This window comes from Bombus vancouverensis, chromosome 11 (genome assembly GCF_051014615.1).
Source record: "Bombus vancouverensis nearcticus chromosome 11, iyBomVanc1_principal, whole genome shotgun sequence".
NCBI classification, from domain to species: domain Eukaryota; kingdom Metazoa; phylum Arthropoda; class Insecta; order Hymenoptera; family Apidae; genus Bombus; species Bombus vancouverensis.
The window spans coordinates 8,781,698-8,806,580 of record NC_134921.1 but is presented as its reverse complement, the minus strand read 5'-3'; the positions used below and the strand labels follow the sequence as shown (position 1 = coordinate 8,806,580).

General features: G+C 38.0%; 1 protein-coding gene across 6 annotated transcripts in view; it reads left to right on the top strand.

The window, feature by feature from the left end:
- Positions 1 to 24,883, top strand: part of 5-HT1 (serotonin receptor) — a 158,151-nt gene that overhangs the window by 51,668 nt on the left and 81,600 nt on the right. Inside the window, exon 1 of one of the 6 annotated variants that reach the window (XM_076622684.1) lies at positions 13,276 to 13,375. The exons of the other annotated variants lie outside the window; for them this stretch is intronic. The gene's annotated coding sequence lies outside the window, so the exon portion shown is untranslated. Of the gene's footprint in view, positions 1 to 13,275; positions 13,376 to 24,883 lie in introns of those variants that run through there. 6 annotated transcript variants of the gene reach the window in all.

Sequence of the window (24,883 nt, the reverse complement as noted above, 5' to 3'; positions counted from 1 at the left end):
GGAGTTCGCTTTGCGTACAGATGGAAAGAGTCGGTTCATTGGCATGCAGAATGAAACAATAGGAGTTTCTGTAACTCGGCTTTGATGTTCGTGCCTTTTGGGATAATCACGTTGTTCCTATTTAAATCGCGATCGTTCCGTTTGTTTATGCCAGGTACGCCAATGTACGTTTAGCTGCATGCTCTCGTTTCTATCGGGCGTTTCTACGGTAAAAACCAATGTAATTTAATTAATAATCGATCGAGAATTAACCGCCTCTGGTTATTTCGTTCCTATCGGCGACGTGACTCAGATAGTAACTGGACCATACGCGATTTACTTTTACGTTTCGCACAGATAAAATATAATTTCAGCTCTGTACTGATTATACATAGAAATTTGTCTGAAGCTCGTACCAAATATTATTACGATAGGAAGTAGACGTTATCAGATCCTTTTCGAACAGTGGTTTGCTAAAACGTATCGAGATATCGAGTTAGCAATATTAGTTATGATATTAAGCTTATTATTCTCTTTTGTTTCGCAAATTTTTTCAAATTTACCTCAGATAGAACGATCGCGTGTGTAATAATTGCAACATTCGCTTGTGCAATTTTATAAACGAACAATGCGAGAATAGAAAGTCGCACGGAAATTGTAGCTGAGAAAGCTCGTGAAGCCCGAAACTGACATTATGCATCATTCTGCCAAATCCCCATCAGGAAACATTTACGTCTTCCGCTTTCGAAATACGTCGCTATCTTTCTTTTTTGTATTTCCTTCCAACCCGTTTTCTCTTCCTCGGATTTTTGCCACTTATCTGGCCCGTATCGGAGTTAAGGTACAGGCCTCTGACGGAGAGCCACGTCGTGAAAGTCAGCGATAAGCAGTGAACGTACTTGCTGGATTACTAGGTTCTGCTTTTCGTTCATACGTCTGAGAATAATGGATACGACACAGTATCCAACACAGACCAGCGGGCACGAATTCTTGTTTTTACTTTGTCTTCTACACTGGACTTTCTCAAAGTCTTAATCCATCTATTTTTCCACTTCTTGTTACGTCCGATTATTATTTTTGAAAAATGTTGCTGTCCAAACGAACGCTTAATCTTTTACCTTAGATGTTGGTAGTCGAGTACTAAAAATTATTTTGTAGCTGCTGAATCATATATTCGCGGGTTTGGTCACCCGGAAAAATAACTAGGCCATCTGCACTCTTAATCAGATCTGCGCATTATTCGATCTATTTCGAACAAATATTTGTCGAAAATATTACTCATCGTTATACATTATTATTCGTTACATATAATCCATTACTATGCGTTTTTATCGTTTATTAAAATTCATTCGAATATCAGTACGAATAATTTTTTATTTCAATTTAATTGTATTACAAAAATCTTCGTGCATCTGCATAGTCCATTTTTTCAGCAATTTTTCCACTGCAAATTTCAGCAATGCTAAAAACGCGATATTACAACCACGGCCGTTAACAACGTGCGCTCGTTTCCTCCGTGATAACTGCAAAAAAATATCGTTAGCTTTGCCCTCTTGGGACAACGATTCCACGTACTCGTACAATTTCGAGTTGTCCTTTTCAAATTCCAAAACGACTTCGCTACTCGAATTCAGTTAGGTCCCCAGAGAGTTTCGTAGATTCTTCGATTTCCACGCGAGACTTACATTTCAGAAATCGTGGAAAGACGGGACCTCGTATGTGGATTTTACTTTGCCTCTAAAGCTCACACGTCCGTACCCTTACGGCCCTTGTTCACGCGCGAGCACACTTTTTATTTTCCTTTTACTTCCCTCTCTTCGTGATCTCTTTCTTCTATACGTCCGTTGCCATCCGCAGGGATGAATACGATGGAAAGTCGGAGCCGCTCAAAGGATCCTTTTTGCTGCGAACCTATTCGCGCACAGATACAGGCCATTATCTTGCGCGTCATCGGGCCAACTTACGCGTGGCTCGTCTTTTCTTGTACCTTTGCCTCAATTGTTTCTTTTTTTGCTGCGAATTCGTTCAGGTGAATGTCTCCGTTTTTATCCACCGAGAAAGACTTTGGTCGAATTTCCCACCTCCAATTATCTTTGTTTTTGCTTCTCAGATAGGAGGATATTTGCAATGTCATCTTATCTCCCTTCCACTTCTCTGAAAAAACCGTCTAACCAAGCTCGCAATTCATCCAGGGTCGAAGACACGTGTTGCGAATTTTTTTCTTCTACTTTGAAGGACTTAAGGTCGAACCTCCTACTTTGATTTGTTCTATTCTGTTTACTTATATTTCAGTAGTTTTACTAAATAGCATATCAAACTATTCGTGTAGTGTCCTATCTTTTTAAAAGATTCATGAAGTTTGGAATTCCCTACAGCATAATAATAATAATAATAATAATAATAATATCTATTTGTAATTTATCTGAAACAAAACCTTCTTTTCGTATACGTGGTTACGTATTACTCTAAAATACTCCAGAGCACTTTGAAAGCACCTCGAAAAAGCGGAGTTTGAATAAAAAATGACAATACGAGATAACGAGTGGTACAGATAAAAATGGGAAAAAGTGAACAGGAAAATAATAGGATGGAATATACGAATGGCGATTAATGATTAGGAATCGCGTTGCAGACTGATAATTTGAACGAACCTAAAGATTTAGAAGTCAATGGAATTACGAAATTGTTTAGCAATTATGTATAAGCGCTTAAGATAATTATATTATATAGCTGGTTCAATGGGATTCAGGTTGAAAGAGAGTAGAATTTCTAAGAAGGCGAGTATTATGGAAGACAGTGTAGTATTTTGTTCTTTCAAGGAATTTTAAATTAATAATAAGTTAATAATAAATCGAATCTTCCCCTTTTAATCGGTTCCGCTACTTTGTTGCTTTCTTCCATCTCTCTAATGGTGTTCTGACTTGGAACTCACTTACCGTTCGAGTGAAATGGGTTTAGGACTCGTGTGATTGTTTTAATCCTTTGAAAGTTTCGAAATCGAATTTTTCATTTTTAACTGTTCTCCTTCCCTTCATCTTCTTATCTTGTGTCTATACAGTTGAGTAGGAGAACGTTGGAAAATTCCCAAAACTTTGCGATTTGCGTTCATGCCGAAGTGAGTTCGAATGGAAATACGATTTTCCACGCTTCGAAAACGCCCGAGAATACTTTTTCGGCGACAGATTATCCCCACGGAGTACCAGTCGAAGAATTAATTTTAGATGGGGTGAATAATTTCGCAGCCCCAAGTGGAATCGAACTCTAAGCCAACAGGTTGCTAATCCACTTCTCTGGGCCCTTCGCTCTCTATTTTCGTTGATATTGTCAATAATTTATGAATTTTTAAAAGCAGCATACTCATTTTTGCAAAACTTCGCTCAAGACAAGACGAGTTCACAGAAGAGGTTTACTGTACCTTTGCCGGAGTTGCAATCGGATTATTTTTTATCATGACGTATGAAAAAATTTACTCGTTGCATCTCAACTGCTGCTGCTTTATCAAATTATTAAAATATCTTTTTATATTTTATCCCATCGTGGAACTACATTTATCTGAACGCTATTAAAACGATATTTTATACACAGTTAATACTCGATTAACTGTAATCTTCTCGATTGAATCCATTTATCTGCAAACGAATCCCCTGTTGCGTGAATGAAAAATAATAAGTAGCGAGGAAAATTGATGGGTAGCTATTTCGTAAAGTAAAATAAAAATATAGAACTATTTACAATTTCATGAACAATTCACGATACCAATAGGAACAAACGTTTGTAAAATTTTATCAAACAATTTGTTCTTTCCTTTGCACTTTCTCGTCGCCGAAACGATTTTTAATCAAATCGTAATTTACGCTTTTCCACCGCACTCACGTCGCCCTAATCTGATTCAGACGTTGACGTATGACGAAACGGTCTGCTCCTAAGAAAGTTTCAGCCAATTCAGGGCCGATTCTGTTTTCGGTATTGCGAAGTTTTTGCTGTTATTAGACGAGGATGGAAGTGGAGTTCGGTGCTGATGCTGGATATTGATCTCTCGTTTCGAAGGGAACATTTCAGTGATATCGATAGCCGATGTTTTGCGTCTTTTAGGCGTGGGTCGCGAGGGAATCGTCCATGGAACGAGGAAATTGGACAAACGTAGTCGAACCGAAGGGAAAATCGACAGGTTTATAAAAATATTTCCGTTCTATATGCCAGGAAAATTTTTCAACTTCCCTGTCCGCGATCACTTTATCGTAAACCCGTGCTTTTACGATATCGAAAGGGCGATTTCTAAAGAAAGGGCAAAGTTGAAGCACCGTTAAAGACGAAGATTAAGTCTGAGACTGTTTTCACATTGAATATCACGTCCATTTAATCCTATTGTTCTTCTTATTACTTTTTCACTTTGGATATGTTTGTCAAAAAAATTTTATAATTTTCTGCATATATTACGTGTGCTGTACAAAACTTAGAGATAGTAATCTAAACGATTTAACAAAATGATTTTAGTAAATCGTGTGAGTATCTAAAGAGTAATTCACGATTAGAAATAATTCAAATCATAATTGCAACATATGAAACGAATTTTTATTTCGAATAAAAGATAACGTGAAGATTATTTGAAAAAAAAATATCTTAATTTAACTTAGGCAAATTATGGACATTAAACGAAGATTACTTTAATTTCACGCTAGATAATCTGCGTCTGAATTAAATAATGGATTAAGATTGGATTGCGGCAAGGCAAAATGCAGCGTGTCTTAAAAATTGCTTTGGCCGGGAAACAAATGAACCGCAATTAACTTAACGTTTAATTTTGGAGAGAATTCGAGCGGGTAGAGTGGCGAATTCCTTCCTTTTCATCCTTAGGAAATTTTTCATTTCAACGGACGACAAAGGCTGTCTCGAATCACCAGAGACTACGTTGCTGCTCGGTAACGCTATATTAAAATCGTTCGAGGTCCGTGTTTTCGCGTTGCAGTGGCAAAAATTCGCTTAAAACTGTTTATGATTCGTAGGAGAAACGCCCGGAGAAAAATTACGCAATCTCTTTGACCCGCATCTTCGACGGATGTGAAATTTTTCATTTACGTTCCACGATAATCGGACTGACTGTTTGATCGCGATATTGCAACACGTACGCTGCTGTTACTAAAAAGTATGTGGGCGGTTGTTTGTACCTGACAGAATGTAATTTAGTTACGAAATTGTAGATAGACTGAGTTTGACTATATCCGTTATTTTTTCACAAAACATTGTGACAGAATGAAATTTATTTTTAAAAGTTGACACGCAACAAAGCAATCATTTTTTTTCTATTTGAAGCAATGAGATTTTCATACAAAGTAACAGTACATTGTACTTTGATGTCAAATACGTATCTCTAAAATTCAATTGAAAGGAAGAATTTTGACAATACGAGATACAACATATTCAATTTTTCAATTAGATTCCTCTGTCCGTTGATTTTACAATGAGATAGTATTTCTTCTAATAATTAATTTCCCATTGATTACTATATCTTGGTACTTGATACTTCGTATTTGATTGCTATCATTTATTTATTATGAATGTAAGTACCGAAGTATCCACATACTTAGAAACTTATGACAGTGTGCATATGTATAACAAGTAGTTTGCGAAGGAAGGAAAAGGGGAAGATAAGCAAAGCTGATTGGCTGTGCCACGTGATCGATATTTCGCGAGACTTGGCGGTCTCTGCTAGACTCAAACTCACGGGGCTCTCTCCTCTCTTACTAGTAAAAGTTGAAATTTACTTGGGAAACTAAAGTCTCGACGCATAAATATCACGGTATCTAATGTTAGATATTCTGGCGCTGGTCTCGTAACTCGTTTTGAAAAATTGCTTTTATATTCCGTGGCGCGAGAAGTCGCGAAAGAAGCGGGCACGCCGAGCACGCAACAAGTTGAACTGATTTCAGGAGAGCCATGGCTAACGATGTTATCTATCACGCCACGTAAGTTATTTAAAGCCGCGATTCTCAAAGGTGTTGGAATAATTATGACACAACAGGTGGCGAGTTTCTTTTTACCAACTCGCCAAGTAAAATGTGTCGTGTTGGCTATTGTTTCGACGAATTAACCTTTTCGTGATCTTTTGTAATCCTACGTTGACTATCACTCGTATATATTTCGTATATAATAATATAATATCGTCCCTCTTGTGCCAATATCACGATTACGCGATTCGATAGATTATGAATTATGAATTATAGAAATTTGTAATCGAACGTTAAGTTATTGAATAATCCTGAAGGTAATGGATTAGGTTTAGAATATAATCATTATAGTCTTATACTGTATATGTTATAACGTTCATGTCTTCAATTTATATAGTTCGTTCACGATTTTGGCATAAGAGGGATGATACATATTGTATTAGTTTGCTGTTAAAATATTAAGAAAACGCAAAACTGACTTAACGATGGTAAATAACGAAATCGAGGGACCGATTGGAACGAAAATTTGAAAATACCGTAAGTTGCAAGGAATTATAAAGTGAAACGCGTAAAAGTCGCTTGGCGAAGAAGCCTGTAGATGTTCGATGAGAATTTCAAGATGAGGCAGTCGTAAAAAAAAATATACGACCGATATTTGACATAAAAAGTAACACGATGTCATAAAGGGACCTCTGTCTGTGTGGATCGTTTTGACGTTCGATATACATAAATGACAACTCTTCCATCCTGTTCACGTCGCCATCGATAAAGATCATAAGTTTCTTTTCTGGGTTAATGTAAACTGTCAATCATCGATTCTGTTACTGCCATCAAATTTTATGAAATTGTTTACGTTAACTCATAGAGGAATTAACTTCTCACAATTGTTCCAATCAGAAGTTAAAATTTTGAAAAGATTCGCGACTCGTTTACCAAAATTTCAACGCCCGTAGAATTTGCGTTACTCTCTCTTCCTTTGTTCCAAAAATTGCGCCGTTCAACGCGTTAATTCGTCGAGAACTTCTCGTTACGAGAACCTTTCGCTTCTGTTTGTTCGTTCGTCACGAATTCTCATGAAAAAAATGGGAAATCCCCTCGACAAATTTCAACGCAGCGGTTGAATCGTAGCTTTCGAAGGATCTTGCATAAAATTCTCGCGTCCCTCTAGGCACGTCTGGCGGAATGAAACCGCGAAAGCTTCCGGAGGAACCATATTCTTCATGAAAATCACATTCGAGAGACTGAATATTAAGACAATGGATTCAGCTGCGCAGGAATTTTTCCATTTTCCCCGGTTGTATGTTTCATAACATTTGCGATTTCGTTGTCTGTGTTGCTCGCCGTAATACCGATAATATTCTTATGGTTCTCTGTTGTCAGACAACGTTTGCTGAACAAACTTTATCCACGAATTCTTTGCCGCGTGTCTGTTTCCCGTTGTCTCGTTTAAAGACTAGAAAATAGGTTAATTAGGATGGCGAGGCCGCATACCGACATACTTTAGTTGGAAATTTCTCAGAGCAACAGGTAGCCAGCTATGGAATTTCATACGGCTTGTCCGATAGGCTCTATGTTCCGCTATACATGTCTACATTCTATTGAAGTCGAATTATTACGTCTGTTTATCCTGACAGGATATCCAGGATTTCTCACCCTCCGCTTCAGCTTGTTTATATACATAACTAATTTGGATAAACCGATAGCAACATGATAATCCTTTAATGCTGGTAAAACGAACCGCGAAATGGAACAGAATTTTGTAACGATCGTAGACGAGGATATGGAGCAGCGTGTGAAACTACGCTGACTCACGAAAGTATTTCAATATCGATCAGGAATATTGCACGTGTTGTCATGATCGCAAATAAATAATTATAAATTTCTAGATGTATATAGAAACTATAAGGCGTTTCTTGCAAACATATATCTAGCAAGAAATTAGTCTACAGTATAAACAGCCAGCTTATAATAAGCGATAAATAGAAAGATGGATGAAAATAATTTTTTGATGGAAGAGGCTTTCTATCTGGAACCGACAAATCGAACAAATTCTAAAGTGCTTTCGAGGGAACGGTATACATTTTTGAGCGACATTTTCGTGACTGTTGTAGGAATATGGATCTCTTCAGGGAAAAAATCCATTCGAGAGGCAGATGGAGGAAACTGGACGATTGGCGGAGCACCAGTTGAAGCATCCTCTGGCGAAAGTACCTTATCGTTTTGATACGTTCGATTTCTTGGAACTGTTCGACGCGCCAGACGTTTTTGTTATATTGGAAGAAAGTTAAGAATGCGATGGCACTTGGCTGCTACGTATTCTGGAAAATTGATCGACTAGAAACTGGCCAGCGAAGATTTTTTTTCCAATTTTCCGTGAATCTTCCTGAGGCTTGAAATTCCAGGATTCACGGGGATTTCGAGGATTACGGCGCTCAAAAAACCGGAATGCTATTTTAATTGTTTAGAAGATACCGAACAAGAGTATTTCAAGAGTCCGATCGTTTGAAGAGAATACATTTGCAGATTAATTGTTGAAAATGTTCAAGAATGCAATGGAAATCTGGGAGAAGCGAAGTGAAATCTACAAGACATCAATCAATCATCGAGTTTGCATAGGGGCGCCATGTTGACTTCGCGAAACCCGCTCAATTATGCAAGCTCGGTTATCGATTTCTTCAAGCGCAACGCCGCGAGTTTCTCCGTGCGCGATATACTCTGCGGTTTACCGCGAGAGAATTTGAAGAAAAATTGAAACCAACTTGCCCTTATCATTAGAATCAAATCCATTTGCAAATCAAAATAAACTAAATTTCATGGTATACATTGGCAGTAGAAACATGTTTCATGATCAGACACTGGAGAACTTCTTACGATTTAAACGCCACGGTTAGAAGCATGAAATATTCGAGACGTTTAGTCTGTTATACACCTGGGCGTTCAGAAAAATGACCAGCTTTTTGCCTGTTAGATCTCGACAAGGCACGAAAGGGTTTTTTTTTAACAACGTAACATTATGCACACGCAATGAAGTTTAAGTAGACCTTGCACGAAACAACGCAGAAAGAAAAAAGAACGTGTAAGTGAGAGGCAGGAAACACGGGGAAACGAAAAAGTTACGTGGCGTGACTGTTAAACACGGCTGTTGGATGCATTTTGGGATAGAGGAGCGACATAAATATCGAAGTTATATGGCATAACTCGCACGTACGGGTCTGTATATTAATGAGCGCGTTAGAAAGGCTCGTTCCACTTTGCGGGGTAATTTCGAATTTCCTGAGCTTATTTCACCCGAGAGTATTGTACTACTGGCGAGGCAGTTTGGAAAAATTTAAGTTTGGCCAGTCCTCGCGTTAATTGACCATAATTCTCTGTTCAGTAGACATTAACAACGAGGACAGGATGGAAATAGGACGAAATTGTATTGTCTAGATCAATAAACTCGTCCTTTCAGTCTCACGTACATCTCCTGTATTATTTATTGTCGCGAGAATTAATTTCATACAGAAATTATGGAAAATTTATAGACAACGCGCGATAATAGTTTGTTATATTCAACGACAAATTATGATAAATGTCGAGCGATTATAGCATTTGAACAAACCAGAAGCCAAACTGGCCAACCATAGCTTTTATTAATGTTTTAATCGAGATACATAAGCATGGGATAAATATTCGATTCTCGAGAAACGAACGACTTATTTCTGTTACGATTAAATCATTAATCTAGTCAAGAATTTATGTATTTGCTACACAACTAATCCATTCGTAATAATAAGTTTCACCGAAGGATTTCCACTTGCGAGTGAATTTCCAGTGGAATTTGGAAAGGCAGTGGATCATCTTGCAGCATCGCGGACGTTTGATTAATCGCAGCCTCATTAAGCAATTTCGAGCACAGAATGTTTGCCAACCGCATAAATTATACGACCGACATACCGGCGAGAGACCATAAATTCCGATTAACCACTTTCTTTAATGAACTCGACGCGAAACTCAGAAGTTCCTGGTCAATGGATTCGTTCGTTCGATGTATTCCATCCCTTTATTTTATTAAGGCAAATAATAATTATTAGATAATAGTTATTTTCAGTAGTTATTTTTAAATATAATTCTTCAGTATCAACATCATAATTGGTCAACGCTTAACCACTTACCAGGAACTAGATTTTCTCTTTACCTTTGGCGAAAGGAGAACGAGGATGCGGTTTCGAGGCTCTTGGCATTTCGTAGAGTTTATTTTCGTAGAATTCTTCCTATTCGAAATAGTTCAATGTACTTTTGTGTTTCAAAGTTATAGGCACTTTTTGTTTCAATAATTCGCAATGATTCAATATTTCCTTTCAATAATTCCTCAGCTGCATAGAGGGTGTCCGAAATGGTTAGCCTCTGTCTCTGTTATTCGACGTAGATCTGAAAGAATGATCGCGAGCAAGTGGATATTTCGAGCATTTTCCATGAATAATAATTGATTATGACTTGATACGATGAAACAAAGCCAAATGGTACACGCGTTTGTATGAACTTTCTCACTGTCCTTGTATTCCCTGTCCACTCATTAAGTGTCGGGTTAAGTCACATGTTATGAAACTCCCTGTATACCTGAAGAACGATATATCAATATTCTCTTTTTATTTCATAGCACGTGTTTCCTTCTTGAGCAGCCTCTGAAACGTTACTTGCCTGTTTGCTTATTAATTAACTATTTTAAGAAAATTGTGCAAATTCTCGCATTACACATTAATAGAACGAACACCAAGATTGCTTTTCTATTAATATCGCATGGTCTTGCGTTGCACTTATCGAACGTTGTAATCACACGATCTTTAATACATACATTCTTAGCTATACACGCCACTTTACTTCCTGTTTCGCTATTTTAAAACTAGCGAATATCGAGCTACACGCGTGAAAATTCGCGTCCCATTCCAAAGAAGAAGAATTCGACGCGGCGACTGCATCTTTTGCCTCGTTTAGTTTTGAGGAAGAGTGGAACAGTAGGTCGTGTCGTCGAAGGGATGACTTTCAAGTGGAAAGTTGGCAAGTCGCGAGTTCGGGCATCTCGAGTTGCCGAGGTGAAGCACGAAGTTGAACACGAGGCTCCGATGAAAGGGTTGGCTAACGTGGCCTGCCAAGTAAGCAGCGTTTTTCATGCTCTTCGGTCGACGCCACGGAACGCGGCGCCTAGTTACCAACGAAATTGATCGGCTATTTCAAGCTGAATCTCTGAAAGGCGCACTTCAGATTTTGTTAGCGAACACTCTTACGTCGTCCGCAAGTATGTCGAAGCGTTTAGCAGCGATCGACCTTTGCAAAAGTAGTTTCATTTATTCCGCGTAGATCACTATATTCTTTTTTTTTTTTTTTGATCTACTCGAAAAAGAAAAGTAATCGAAGGTTTCCTCTTATAAGATTAGATTTTAGAAGTAGCTTAATTCATTTGGCGTAAGATGACTCCAGTCTTATTTTATGATATGCAGAGAAGCATTTTAAGGTTCTCGTTATAGATGCATTTTTAGGATTTAAACTTTTGAGCTTGTTAGAGAAGCATCTTATGCCATCTTGAAGCATAATTTAGCAACGAATGAGAGTCGAGAAAAGTGGTACAATTAATTGCCTGTATCTAATCTAATTTGTTTCAACGTTTCTAGTATTCCTGATGGCATGTACAGAAAAGTTTAGAGATTTTCTTTATGAAAGTAAACTTTGAATCTCTTAGTAAATCCTCTTACGTCATGTCAAAGCGTTTAACAGTGATTTGCAAAAGATGGTTCAACTTATTTGCTGTAAGACGTTTCTATTTTTCCGATGATGTATAGACATAATAAGAATTTGGAGAATATTTCCTTCGTGAAAGATTCCGAATAGTATTCGTGTACTTTCTCTCTATTCTTGTTACATCATCTTGAATTGAAATTCTTCGAAATACGGAGATGGAGTTGCAGGAAAATATCCTGCCGTGAATAGCAACAAGACTTTTTAGTTTCTTTAATCGATCGCATAAGAACGATGGGTTTGGCTGGCTTGTTGATCGAGTCGTTGATACTACGAAACATTCCAGCGTGATCGAACAGCAACACACAGAATATGCATACGGCAACCACGCAAACATCTTGACTATCTGTTTGCATTCTGATCATATTAGTTTCCTGTTTTCTTGCATATTTGCATAGCCCCAATATCCCCTTGCCGCGTCCTAATATCTATATTGTAGGATAATTTCTCCTGGGAGTATCAACGTTTCGAAACGTGAACGAATAATACGTTTCGACGACTTCCTTCAATAAAATTCATCCCTATAAACTTATTATTACCCATAGAAAATAAATTCTCGGGAAAATTGGAAATGAGCGCCTTTGATTACCATATATCGTGTAAAATATTAGATTTTATATCCATTGGGGGATTTCGATTTGCAACAGTGTCACAATGCAAATCTCTATCCGACAGTTTTTCATTCGATTAACTCTTAGTCTGTTCGAACCTTCTTGCAGGATTTTATTACCAGAAAGATTTCTCGCGGCAATTTAAACGGCGCACGTATGTTCATGCACCATGCAAATCGTGCGCGGTGGCCTTAAAAACACCACACTGCGCCTTTCGAGCATGCACACTTCATTACTCTATCGATTTGAATCGATGGCTAGCGGCGCGGTACAGTCGGCAACTAGTTATCGGATAAATCGCAGATAAAAGTCTCGTATTCGTCTGTAATAATTCAATTACTCGCTCTACTCGATCGTGTACGAATCCGCGATAACAGTTGGCTCGGTCTTTTTCGGCGTAACTTTTCGGCGTAACCGTAATTTGGTGGCATCAGCTCGAATAGATGAATCGAGAGACCTATTTTGCCACATGTTTGTCGTTACTGTACCGTCGACGGCGTGTAACAAACCGGCGGAGCATCGCAAAAAATATGGATTAAAAAAGCCACAGGCTGTGAAACGCTGGTCCACGAGCGCGTATTTTTGTTCACGCTATTTAGGTCTCGCGGTTCGTGTACCATCGCGAGGAGTTACATCGAATGTAAAATCACTGGCTGAAACACGGACCATCCAGCATGGTTTCGTTGTTTTTCATTTTAAACTTTGTTGACGGTAATTCGATGCCATTTGTTTGGAAGAATTCGTCCACGAATTTGTGAACATTTTAAACGAAATTCTTTGCTCTGTGAAACCTGGAAAAAATAGATTGTGTTTCCCTTGTATTATTTAATCTATTAGTAAGATGAAGAATATAGCAATATCGAACATGGTTATGATAAGTTCTATGTTTTAAATGAGTAAATCCTGTCAGTTTATTTGGTTTTTGGACCCGAAATACGTTTTTGTAGATGTCTTAATCGCTTTACAGATGTTGGAACGCTGCGAAGTTAGATCTCTCAGAAAAGTTTGCGGATCTGGATCTGATTATCTCGTATTAAAATAACAGCCACCGAGTAACGCCAAAGACCAGTAAGTTTTCTTTCTTGTGATCATCAACTTTTATCATACTTAATGCAATTGTTAGTATTTTCTGCAAAAGGCTCAAAATAAGGAATTCTTGAACCCAATACCAGAAATATGGGAAATCCTAAAGACGAAGAATTCCAATTGTTAATTCTTGGTAATTTTATTGCGCTGCCGGAGTTTTAAATAAGAAGAACAATTTTCTTCAGTTTCATTGCATCGGTTTCGATTGTACTCCCAATAGAGGAACGAGCAATCTTTGTGTTCTGAAAGCGAACAGAAAACAATATGCGATCTCAGTGATTTAGTCGCAATAACTGAGGAAAAGCACAATGGAATAGCAAACGAGATCCAGCCTTCTCTCTATTCTTTCGTTGTCAGATTTACATCGGCCGTGGTGCAAAAATCGTTTTAGTAACGTGACAAGTGAAACGTAATCAAAAGCAGGAGCAGAGGTACGCGGCCTTTTCATCGCTGTTGCATTTTACAAGAATCCTATAACGTCGTATTCGCGTCAGTTATTCAGGTAGACGCGGCGGAACGCGGAAAATGACTCGAATGAACGTTCCTCGTTGAATATTTCGACTTGCTGGTAGCCTTATAAACATACTTGTGGTATGAATGTGAACGAAAGAGTGCATTAATTACAAAAACCATCGACAGGGTTTATTTAAAAAAATTAAATTTTAAGGAATAAACGTCGAAGTGGCCCCACTTTCCAGTAATTTAAACGAACCCATAAAATCCAGCTAAAATCTAAGTACCTGCTCGAATTTGCTATTTAAATTCACACAACTAATATTTTTAACAAACTTTTACATTTTCAAATGTGACGTCTGCACTAACCTGTTCTAGTAAATGCAGTGTAAATATTGCTGCAAACCCTTCAATTCTTAAGTTGATACTTTTCTAGAATTTAACTCGACACCCATTAGTCGAAGATTTAACCCATTCACGTGTTCACACCCGTGACATATGAGTTTGCAGGAACATCCAATTTGTGTAAGCCCATGACAATCACGTCAGATAGTTTGTTCAGTTTGACAAAAGAAGCCGATACTTTCTCTAAATTGTAAATCAACATCTTTTCTTCAATTTTAATGTGACCAGCATTCATTCATAAGTCGATTCTTTATCGTCTTAGTGTCTTCTTTTAATAGTTTAGAATTTCATTTTATTTTTCGTATTGTATCTTTGTCTCCTTTTGTTATTTTTAGTAAGTCGTCGTTGTTATTAACATATGCCTACTATGTTCCATTCTTTCACTTTCTCTTCTGTATTTCGCTAAATGTACTTCATACGCTACTAAAAAACGAAGAACAGATAGTAAATCTTCGCTGTTAGGAGATTAATATGTCGATAGATTTTGCTGCTATATTTTACTCGAAACCGTCAAGAAGTATCGGTGATCATTGCCCATGCATGACCTGAAAATTGTACGTCCTAGCCGGTTATCTAATCCCAAATCCAGCGGACCAAGTAGTACGAGTCAATAATCCCAGCGACCAGGAATATCGAGCAAGCAGTCACGCGCGCCGTCATCTGCCGTTGAAATTTCGTTTTCCGAAAGCAACCAGCTTAAGCAGCGTTCACATTGAACGATCCAACGACAAAACAGCCCTTTAACGTCGAAAGGAGAGTCGAAGCGAACCTCGGTAAATAAAGGAAGTTCCAGGGCTCTGGTATGTTCCAAGGAAGCTGATTACATAGGATCTAACCGTGAAAGATAATTCCTGAGCGGAGCGAACTCTAATCAAGTTGGGGCGGCTATGAGAGCACGAAGAAGCTAAAGCCAAGGGCCGTGTCTGGTTGCAAAAGCCCGCGGACAAACGCGGCCGAACAATAATCCTTGTCAGCGTGCGGAGACGAAGCTGTGCACACTTAAGTAGCCCATTAAAGGTTAAGTTCTCAACGTGAAACCCGCAAACGTTTATTGTGCACGAAGCCATCCACACTTGCGTCGTCGTCGTCGTCGACGACGACACACGTTAAGTCAATAACAGCTGCCCACTTATCTATTACAGATGTCACAGGCCGACTTTGGACTTCTGGCCCAATTGCACATTTGGGTCAAGTTAATCGGAAGTAGTAGCCCGGAGCGATTCTAAACCGACCAGCGATATTCACCGCGACGATAAATTAATTAAAGCGTACTTTGCACTAATACTGTTTCGACTGTGAACGACCACTGCCGTTAAACGTGATAAGTAGGCTTTATTCTCAGGAAGATTTTACGATGATCGTTGTACGATGGAAGGTGCGCAGGCGAGTAACTTCTTGGTACTGTAGGTGCGAACGATATAGAAAACGGTCGTAAAGTCTGCGAGAAACTAAAGTTTACAGCGATGAAACGTGTAATTTAAGATATCTTGCATTTTTGGAGTGATGAAAATCGTAAGGTCCTTTCAGGGTTCAAATTCTCAAGGATGTTGAATCTGCTACATTCTTTCGGACACTTTGGATCCATTCGTTTCTACTACCGTTAAAAAATTCCTTAAACTCGAGTAGAGTACATCAAAGAATTATTACGGTTTAAAATTACACTGAAGCTTTTCTTAAAACGTTAAAAAATCTGTTTCTTTCGTGAACTGTCAAAATATCAGAGAGGATCCTGAGATATTTATTGAAGTCTATACTATATCATATTATTCGATATTTCTACGAGTAGAACATATCTGTTTGTCTGGCTGCACTATATCAGGAGCTGTCCGCTTTTGCAATTTTGATTTAAGACTGCACTATATCGTTGCTATACGATTTCGTCGTTATTGACCTTCATTCATATTCATAATTCAATCAAACAATCCAATAGGAAGGGATCTCATTTAGGTATAGCATGAATTTTTCATGAATCGATGCAATTCCAAATTCCATGCGTGTTACGAAATGTTTCCAACGCCTTCGAGCGACTTTATTTCTAAAATAGTTGAATCTCTCTTTCTCTCTATCTGTCTATTTCGACTATTATGATGATAAGAAATATGGCAAATATATAACACCATGGGGCATAGAAACGAATCAACGATATTAATTCCCTCGCTATTTTAGTCGAATTACTATCGTCCATCGGATTCGGTGGTGTATTCCATGTAAATCAATCGATCCTCATCACCGATGAGTATATTTTTCGAGGAGATTGCAAATATGAATTTCATCTCGATCGAGTGTTCGTTGATTTTGCACGAGTAGGAACCAAATGAACATTTTCAAAACTAGTTAAAGGATATCTCAATTACTGTAAATGCAGTAGCCCATAAAAATAATCGATCACTCGTAGGAAGTTTTTATGAAACATTTTAAAGTTTCATCAGCACTGTAATCATGGTTGTACTGGTAAAATTTGAAACAAATCTGAAAATGTACATGGAAGCTACAAGATTACAAAAGTATTTAAAGAGTTAATTATTCATTATATTAATGAGACCATTATTCAGTGAAATTATTGTTAATATTTATATGTTTAAAATAATTATCTTATATCATTACAGTCTTTATGAAATTTCGTAACAATCTATTTAACGCATATAATATACAGGGTGTCTCGGTTAAAGAAAGTCACATAAATGTTTTTTTTGGTTTTAATAGCACGAAAGATGTCAAAATTGGCAACATGGAACTACAAACGTCGAAAATGAAAAATGGGACGTAAAAATTTTCTATGATACAGTGTCCGAATACTTTTGCGAAGCACTGTATGATGAAGGGTCTATAGAATCGCGATCTCTCTGTTTCGAACGGTTTTGCTTCCAAAAATTCCAGTTTGATTAAAAACAATATTTGTAACAGTCAATAAAATTGCCATTACCTCGAACTTCATCATGTAAATTTCGTGTAATTAAACAGTCGCAAGGGCATGAATGCAACTTTGAATGAGCGACGAGCGCCAACTCGTTTCATTTAAAGCGCTGGTCAACCAATTCTACCGCCGGTAATTAAGTTTCTCGATCGATCGTTTTATCTTGTTCCTACCTCGTTTCAAAACGTTAATCTCGCCAAGCGGAAGAACACAAAATGTATACTGTTCGGCAAAGATACTTGACGATTTAGTTTTAATGAATTTTCTCTATGACAAACAAAAGCGACAAGTGAGTGAAGGAGCATGAGAGGAGACAGAAAAGTGGCTCGAAGTTTGAGAATTCGTTTCGAGGAATGTTAGTGTTTCGTGTCTGAATGGGTTCGAGAAACGAAATTTAGAAGCTTGTACGCGGAAAATTCAAGAGCTCAGAGTTTGAGTTTGAAAGCGGGCAAGTACAGTTGGCGAGCGACTCATCCAGTTAGAGCTCTTAATTATTGCCGAGAGCTTTGTTTCGAAATTGTTTCCCGAAGGACAATCTACGCTTAACATACGCCTGTACTTTGAGATTTTCATTGCCAGCATCGAATTTCGATATTTTCCATAACATCACGCGATAAAGTCTTAATCGCGACGCAGGTTCTTTTTTATTTTCAAAACTTTCTTGTCTGTACCATTACCTCCTGTTACGCAATTTAGAATTAGAATTTAATTACAATAAATACTTTCCTTCAATGTCTCAAGATCGATCGGTTTCCACTTCTCGTTTGCCTTTCGATTCTGCTCCTATGAAAGGCACACTTTCGCCACTACTCTACTCTTTTCTATTTTTCCAAAAGTGTTGTTGAAGCTTGAAGAACTCACACAGAGTTGAGATAAATGGTGCATTTTTGTCCCTTTTAACGGTTGAAGGTTTGGCAAGGCCTTGCGTTTGCTCTTTTCTTACCATCCCTTTAGAAGAGATCTAGGAATTTACCCTGTAGCCAAGCAGTGAACTGTTTTATGCTTTTTATGACTCAAGGTCGAACTTTCTACCTCTCTTTTCCCACTTTTTTACCGTTGTAGATGAAGGGTATTTTCCACTTTCACCCTCATTTATTCCGCTATAGTAATGCCCATTATCTGCTTCGTACGTTGCTAAGCAGGAATTATGTGCGTTGCCAAGTAGGCATTTATGTGCGGGGAAAAAGTTACGATCGTATGCTCAGCCACGCGTTTTAATTTATTCAAAGTGCATGATGATCCTTTCGCTTGGAGATTTCGAAGGAGCTTCTAATTGGATATCGTCGCAAGAGTAACACCAGCTACATTGTTTATGTGAAATTCCCTTGAAATCTTTCATATTATCCACGCTCCTACTTTCAATTCTCACATATACATACATACAGCATACATATATATTTTTAAATATTTATAGGAAATTTGAAAGTGAAGAAGAAAAATTGCGCGATATGCACATAATACGAAAAAGTATGCAGAATATCCCAAGTATAGTACTGTTTGTAATATTTGCCATGTAAAACAATTTTTTAACGACGATCTATCTTTCTCATTGTATTCTTAAAAATATGAATTTGCATAAAAATTCGCAGTTTAACGATCACTGTATGCATGCAAATGTGAGAGTTGAAAATAAGAGCAGCTGACAGCCTCTCTCTTGGGACTTTCAGCGACATAATCACTATGTAGAGGTAATACTAGCATACATCGTATTTCACAAAGCTCATGGTACATAGGAAACAACAGTTTTCCTATGGTCAAGTTAGAAAGACGTACAGGATTCGATGCATCACTGTCTGTTTCGAGTGCATTGATTAGATCGTGCTTCGTATTCGAGCGTATTCGTGAACGTATTCACTTTGTATTGCCGTGCGTTTATTCTCTCGATACCGTTTAATTGTCCCATCTGGAGACGAGATGTGTCGTCAGTAAAGTTTTACTCTGATCCCTGTAACGTCTGACGGCTTGACGCCCTTTGTTCTTGATGGCCTTTCAGTGCTAGCGTGCTCTTTGTCCCAGAGTTCTAGAAAGGATTTTCTCTTTCCTAAATTACCTCTTGGAACATTATCGAATCGATTGTAACTCGAACCTGTCGCTTTATTAAACAAAAATAGCAAATTCTTTGTATTTTTAATTTATTACAAACTAGTGACGTGCGTATCGGGTGAAAGGATCTCTGTTGGCAGAATAAGGATGTTTATGGAAATTTATATTCATTTTTTATATACTAATTACTTTTATTTATTATTTTTATTATGAATGCAGCAAAATAAATGGATAAATAAACGAAACCTAAGCAGAGATCTGTTCCAATATACATATAGATACACGTGTTTGTATATTTCAAAGAAATGAGATAGTTGGTAAAAATCATCGAATAAATAATAATCAGAAATGAGTTTTGAATGGGTCAAGTAAAAAGTTACACCTCATAACGGACAACATTGTGTGTCTACGTATAAGAGGACTGTCCAACTCAGTTTGCACGAACGTGGATATTAGGAATTCCCGAGTCGTAATAGAACAAGGAAAATCCGACGTCCACCAGCCGCAGTTTATAATGCTGTCGTATTACAACCGATTTCCGATATACCGACACGCTTGGGACTAAAACTTTCCAATGCCGGATTCCGAACACTCTTGGAGCCTTGTTGCTCGAATATCAAGAGCCTTGTTCACGTCTCTCGATGGAATTGAAACTAGATTCGACACACGCTGGGATATGCCAGCTGAGCCGAAACTCGCGTCCGAATTAAACTGCGGAGTTGCTCGCTAGGCAAGTAGAAATTTCCGGTGAAAACTCGTATTTGGAATTTCGACAGAGCTAAAATTCCTATCGGATCATTCCTCTATTATCGTACGTCGTTGTCCTGTTACTTTAACAGCTCTCGAAAACGACGAAACAGGCTGCTTGTTAAACTCGTTGCACGGATAGAGAACAAACGGGAGAGAATTTCACGAGAAGGAGACAATTCTTCTTGTTCACCTATGATTATCAGCAATCATAGTACGATCGACAGGCCGGAGTTCCATGCGAACAAAACAAGTATGAGAACAGTTTGAGAATGTCGAAGCTTAACGCGAATTATAAGTCCAAAGAACATTTTGATACAGAGTAGGAGAAAATCGTTATGATTTATTCAATCGATATTTTGATTTATTCGATTCATGGAAAAAAGCGTCTCAATTTGTTCTGTTGACTCAAAGCGATACTCGAGCCATCCTAAATCACCAGAAATAATAGAGATTTTTTCAAAGAACGATATAAAAGTGGTACGAAACGGTGGAGATATTAATCTCATAATTTGCTAGTAACTCGAAAATGTAGAGTAAGATTTTGTTATACGATGATTCTTTTTCCTTTTTTTTTCATCTTTTCATGTAGAATCATTTCCTTGTATATCGGTGCCATGATTACTGTGACTCCATATAGTAGTCGTAGTGGAAGGTTAGTAACGCGAATCTTCATTTACCCGACCGAATTGATATTGACAGCGGGTCGATAGCAGAGCAATTTCTTGCGTTGCCAAGAAAACCACGAATAGAACAGAGAGCGGGTGGCAGTCGGTGTTCCGTATCAGATGGAAAACAACGGGGCTCGCACGGTTCTCTGTTGCAGTTGCAGAACGCGGCCGTTCATTGATATTCAACAGCGAATTTACGAGGACGATAAACGTTAGTGGTCCACCCAGACTTCTTCGACCATCGTGTTACCTACGTTGCTGCTATTGTTATCAAACGTTCGCGGCTGTTTAAATAAATATCAAATTAAGCTTTACTGTTGGCCCGACTCGTTACACCGTGTTATCTATCTTTGCCTATCGAAAGCGTAAATCAGTAGTTTTACATTGGGTTTACGCGAGCATTCGTACCGCTACTTTATACCCCTTCGTTTCGTCCGTTGTTTTTACACCGGAAATTATGCAAACTGTCCGCTTCCTTGACGTATTTTTAAAACTACTAAAACCCGTAGGACGCTCGAATGCGTGTAATTTCTGGTTGTTGAATCGGAAAGCAAATACAGAAATTTTACCCTTTTTGATTTAATTTATTCGATTTTGAGTTAATCAGTGTTAGCGTAGTTATTTAATTTGTTAGTTTTAACTCAGTTAATTTAGTTAGTTCGTTGAAGCTTGTCAAAGCATAATGCTGCGTATAAACGATTGTAATTAAGATTAATAAACTTTGCTATTGAAATTCGATTAGTTATACGGAAAGAATGAGAAAATAATGAGAAAGGAGCTTTAAGAAAATTTCTGATAGTATATGGAGTAGATGTTTTAGACCGTCGCGAAATTTATTCGAGGTCGTGCAACACAGTAAAAGTTGCGTCCTCGGAGCGTAAGCTAAGATCGTCGCTTTATTTCTTGGCCGCGTGTCTTTCGTATTAAAATCTAACGCGTGAGTTACGCGGCACAGCGGTACTGGTGTAAAATTCATGCAATACAAGGCGAGGCTTGTATACGATATGCGAAACCATATTTCTTTGCTGCTCTCCTGGTTATTTAGGGATACCGCGTGCAGTGAACATCGCACAGGTGTGCAAGTGGTTATCGACGCCGTGCAACATTTCTTAGGCCAAGAGTTTCGTTCGCGAGCTTGCGATTTTACGCGAGGTGGTATTTTGCTATAATTTCCGAATCTCTTTGGAGATCGCGGAACGTGAAGTTGGCGAAGAATATAACGTTTTCGGGCGATGTTTCGCTCCTTGAAGAAGCTCTTACGCGCACATAATTTTCAGCGGCCACCGGATCTGTCTGTCCTGAGAGTTTGCAACTGGCTGTAACAGTCAAAACCGAAAAGTTAAACCGTGCGAATCTAATTTAAGTTTCCCGGTGGCTAAGTCGGGAAAATAGATGGCACTTGGCCCGTCGAGCTTTACTAAAGTGTGTCTACCGTGTGTCACAGAACCTAGAGAATGTGAATGTATCTCCAGCTGGAAAATATCCCTGCTGAATGTTAATTAAAAGGAAAGTAACCATAATCCCCTTCCGGTGGTAATGGAAATCCCTTCTCCTTACCACGATTAGGAAAAGTCGCGATTCACGATATACAGTAGCTCGCAAGAGTATCCCAACATTTATGGGAATCCTTTTGTAAATGTATTATTTGTGTTGTACGAAACATTTTCTCGTATAATAAGGCGGTAGTGTTTAATAATATTAATGATAGTGATTTAATAATATGTGAAACAAATCTGAAAATGTACATACAAAGCACAAAACATATAGTACAAATATATATTTCGCAAAGATCAGACAAATATTCAACAGTTAATTATATTAATAAGAGTCAATATATTTAAAATGGTTGTTTATTTCGTATACTAATTTTTTATTAAATATATCTTTAAAATAAATATCCTGCAACTTTTATATTACGTTATTAGATCAGTTTCAAACTTGACCAATATAAACATGACAGCTGTGTCTCGTGAAACATGGAAATGTTTAACATAACATATACAACGTATCAAGGAAACTTTTCTATAAACGTCGAAATACATTGATCTGATCAATTCTACATAAACTCATTTTTAAAAAGTCGATTTCTAAAAGAGAAATACGGATACGATGGTCAGACTGAAAATTTCAATAGTGTCCGAATATATTCAGGCTATTTTTGTTATTCCTGATGTATGTGCGTTCGTGTCAATAAATGGGGATACAGCTGCGGCGATGTATCCAATTCGCGGCAAGCGGCGAGTTTTCAATTTGCCGAACAATCTGAAAATTGATTATTCCCCAGGATGCGTTTCTGTTTGTCTTGTTCGCGCGAAATACAGTCACGGGAAGCTACTAGCGAAAGCTAGCGAACTCGTAATACGTGTCACGAGCACGCGATACCAGACCGTTGTATTAAGGAGAATGGCCTTGCAGATGGAGGACGATGTCTGACAAATGCGGGCCTCATACTACTGCCGTGTCGAAGCTTTACCCCCTGTCACGCTAAAAGTGGTATAAATGGAACGTCTGTTTTTCCGCTATTATCCACGAAATATTTCTACGAGATTGCGTAATAATTCATCCGGTATACTTGTCGCGCATGAAACTACCCTTAATTAAGGGGAAAATATATACGTATGTACACAGTGTACACGCGACAAGCTGTAACTGTACGTGTCGTCCAACTTTATCAAGCTTAAAATATTTCTATGGTTTTTTAGAATCTTCGTAAGAACACTTTTGTCCGAGAACTTCATTATTCTGTGACAGGTTAAAATTTCTAATTTTCAGATTATTTAGAACGAAGGAACTTTCCGGAAGAAAGGAATTCTCTCGCGAAGTGCATTGACGAATAATTGAATAGATTGCGTCGGAAGTTCCGGTTCTAATTTTTTAACGTTCGTCGCGGTTGAATTAATAATTGGAAACCACCAGGGAACAGTACGACTGGCCAACTTACGTTCATTTTCTGTACTTTAATTCGTAGATGATTTTCAAGAGTTTCAAATTACTTAATCTTACAATATCTTCCATTTTAATCTGAAGGACAGCTATTTTGATATAATTTGCGGCGCGCTGCAGGTTTCAACAGGATGAAATAGTGTCAACCGACTAAGACGCGTTTCCTTTAGCAAAACTTTGCGAATTCAATGGAGGTGGTTTCAACTTGCGCCTCGCTGAATTCGCTCTTTACAAATCACAGGGCACTGCTATTAACCGGTTAACTGGGGCGTGTTTCCGTGATTCTGCGACTAACGTTTAGCCACAATTAGGCAATTTTTACAATCTATACGGAGAAACTGCAATCTCGCTGGCGAAACCATGTCGCCAGTGCACTTAAATGTTCGCTCGACTACTATTGTTCGGAAGCATAACAACGAATTAGAAAACAAACAACAAAAGAAGGTACTTTGTTTTCTGTGGCGTCGTTGTACTGAAAGAGAATTCTAGCCTCTTAGCTTCTATTTTAAAGAATGAAAGTCGAGACGACCGTGCGAACTCTTGTTGAATTAACGGCGTTCACGAAGTAAAATAACAGTGGCGAACCAGTTTGGAATCGTTTGCGTAGAGATCTATGCAACGCCACGCTTCAACCGCAGGAAATTAATTGATTTGAACGAATATCATGGCGTCGCGGTCGAACTGTCGTTTAATACTGCCTCATTTACGGGTCACTGGTTTCCAGTGAGAAATAACGAGACCGAATCTGACCGGTATGAAAGGCTCGAACCGCGAATAAACAGATGTCATCATTTAGAATCAGAAATTTCAGTTTACCACATTTGATTCAATAAACGATCCTTTCTGTCGTTCTGTACCAGTCATCTCTGATTTTAACTGGAATAAATCATCGATCTTTCCATCAGCAACGTAGTTATCGAATGGTAAAATCATGTGATGGCCTCACAAATCACATACGTTTCTTTTATTTAGATCTTTATCAAACTTTAATACTTATACGACTACTCGTATTATTTTTTCTTTTACGAATTTCATTATATTAAATTTATTTATTTTTGTATTATAATTAACCAATGACATTGTTTTATCTCGCTTCCAAATCTACAACTCTCCTAGTGAGTAACAAAGGGATAATATCGACATGTTTTATATAAATAGAAAAGAAATTAACTGAAGACCATAGCCACATTTTCACATTCTACGGGAAAATACAGCTCCTTTTCTTTCTATTTAAACAGTTACTATCAACATCCAAGACATTTAGCCACACGTATTGCTGGTTAGTGATAGATGAAATCGTACAGGTATTTATTG